Source organism: Vicia villosa, linkage group LG3, assembly GCF_029867415.1.
Source record: "Vicia villosa cultivar HV-30 ecotype Madison, WI linkage group LG3, Vvil1.0, whole genome shotgun sequence".
NCBI lineage: Eukaryota > Viridiplantae > Streptophyta > Magnoliopsida > Fabales > Fabaceae > Vicia > Vicia villosa.
In genome coordinates this window covers 139,300,744-139,303,251 of record NC_081182.1, presented here as the reverse complement: position 1 = coordinate 139,303,251, position 2,508 = coordinate 139,300,744, and the positions used below count along the sequence as shown (strand labels likewise).

At 40.1% G+C, this 2,508-nt stretch overlaps 1 non-coding gene across 1 annotated transcript; it reads right to left on the bottom strand.

The window, feature by feature from the left end:
• Nucleotides 1–2,083: 2,083 nt before the first annotated feature.
• On the bottom strand, nt 2,084–2,190 carry LOC131593691 (small nucleolar RNA R71). Its single transcript, XR_009281076.1, has one exon. It is a non-coding gene; the product is annotated as a small nucleolar RNA R71 (small nucleolar RNA).
• Nucleotides 2,191–2,508: the final 318 nt, after the last annotated feature.

The window sequence follows — 2,508 nt, the reverse complement described above, 5'->3', positions numbered from 1 at the left end:
TGGAGACGCACGTCTCCACGTCTTCTATGCCACGTCAGCAAAGGGAGACGCACGTCTCCATGTTCCTACATCTTCTCCACTTGAGACGCACGTCTCAAGTCAGTCAAGCTGCCTCCTGAAGAAACGGAGACGCACGTCTCCACGCCCAGTCTGCAAAAAGCTCCTCTTTTCACGCAACGTCACAGCAAAACCTCTCCTATAAATAGGACCTGCTATCTCACTTCCAAAGGGTCCGATTTCCTGCCAACGAAGTGCTGCCGAAATTGTACCGCGAACCGTTTTTCTTTATTCTGCTTTCATTCAACCGTTTATTTTCTCACAACGATTTCTACACTGGAAATTGTTGTGAACTTTTCATAGATCTAGCCTTACGTTAGATTTATCGTTTTATTTCCTTGTTTTTATTTTCTGCCATTTAAATTCCGAAGAACAATCCAGCCAACCTGTGGTGGAAGTTCAGTACTTGAAGATCCAGTTACCATTTATTTAATTCAGGTTTTTATTTACCGCCTTATTTATATTTATTGTATGATATATTGTATGCAATTTAATATGCTTATTATTATGAACCGAACCGATTTATGCATGTTTAATCATATGAATATGTCTGGCTAAATTACTAAAGGTGTCGGTATGTAAAGTAAGTTAACCGTAGGGATCCGAAATAAATTGGCTTAATTATGTTTTATTAATTATCACTTGTTTTTGGTTTATATGTCTAAATTAATTAGTAAGTCTTAAAACCAATAGAGCGAAAGTTTGAGGGGTTAAGACGGTCAAAGGTTAAAATCAATAGAGCGAAAGTTTGAGATCTTTAACCAGATAGTAGACATAGGACATTAGTTTTAAGGATGGCGAAAGCGTATTAAAACTAATTGGGACTTATTTATTTTCAAAAATTGTTTTTACACTCGAGCGGGACGGCGAAAGCGTACGTTAGGGATATTAGCTTGCTCCGAGTCAACAGAGCGAAAGTTTGAGATTAGGAGATTTAAATAGATAACAACCTCATAAAATAGGCATTTTATTAATTACATTGTTTCCAAAAAGCTCTTCTAAGATCTAATGGGATGGCGAAAGCGTACATTAGGATTAGGATAGTAATCTGAATCAACAGAGCGAAAGTTTGAGACGAGGATTTTTAATCAATTGAATTAGTAAAGATTTTTAATTTAATTATGCAAAAGCCAATGGACCTTCGGATTACCTTAAGTTAAACGAAATACATACTGATACCTGTCTTTTATTCTTTATTTTCTCACAATCACTTTCCCTTAGGAACAATCGAAATTTTTGTACCCCTAGCTTTACATAGTAACCTTAGATAACGGTAGATCGATTCATAGTCCCTGTGGATTCGATATCTTTTAAAACTACACGACACGACTGTGCACTTGCCAGTTACCAGATTTATAGACACGTAAAGTCGCGATCAAGTTTTTGGCGCCGTTGCCGGGGACTATTTAAGTCGATATCGTAACTCACTGTTACACCGTAGAGACTAGGACAATTCTTCCCTTTCTTTTTGAACGATTGTATGCCAAATACTCGTTCACAAGGAGGAGATTTAATACAACGATTTAACGAGATCGAACGTTTCATTAACGTCAAACGTCGAGCTCGCAATCTTCCCGAAGTAGACCCAATTCCGATTAATCAGGAATTGATTTTTACTGATCAAACGAATCAATTCACCCCAAAGTTAGAGATGGCTGCTCTTCGTCCTCTTAGAGAATATGCCGCTCCTTCGCGCGCTGAACCGCACTCAAGCATCGCACCACCTGCGATTGAGGCGAACAATTTCGAACTGAAACCTTCACTGGTCCAAGCTGTTCAACAGAATCAATTCTCTGGAAGCCCTGTAGACGACCCTAACCTCCATTTATCTGTGTTCGTGCAATATGCCGACACTGTCAAAGCTAACAACGTTAGTTCCGAAGCTATTCGATTACGTCTCTTTCCTTTCTCCTTGAGAGATAGAGCTAGAGCGTGGCTTCAATCCCTGCCTTCGAACTCCATAACCACATGGGACGAATTGAAAAGAGTATTCTTAGCGAGATATTTCCCGCCTAGCAAAACTGCTATGCTCAGAGGTCAAAACAACGGATTTACCCAGAAAGATAACGAATCACTCTTCGAAGCTTGGGAACGTTATAAGGACATGCTTAGACTATGCCCTCATCATGGACTCGAACCATGGCTGATCATCCATACTTTCTATGGTGGTCTCTTATATAACACTAAAATGACTATAGATGCCGCTGCTGGCGGAGCATTAATGGACAAGCAACATGATAAAGCATATAACCTCATAGAGAACATGGCACAAAACCATTACCAATGGGGTGGAGAACGAGCCGCTCTAGAGAAAGCCCAAACCAAAGGAGGAATGTACGAAATAAGTGGTATAGACCGCGTTAACGCGGAAGTAGACGCTTTAACTCAAAAGATCGAGAACTTAACCGTCACTCCATCAGCCACCGCTGCTGCTGTAATACCTAACTGCGA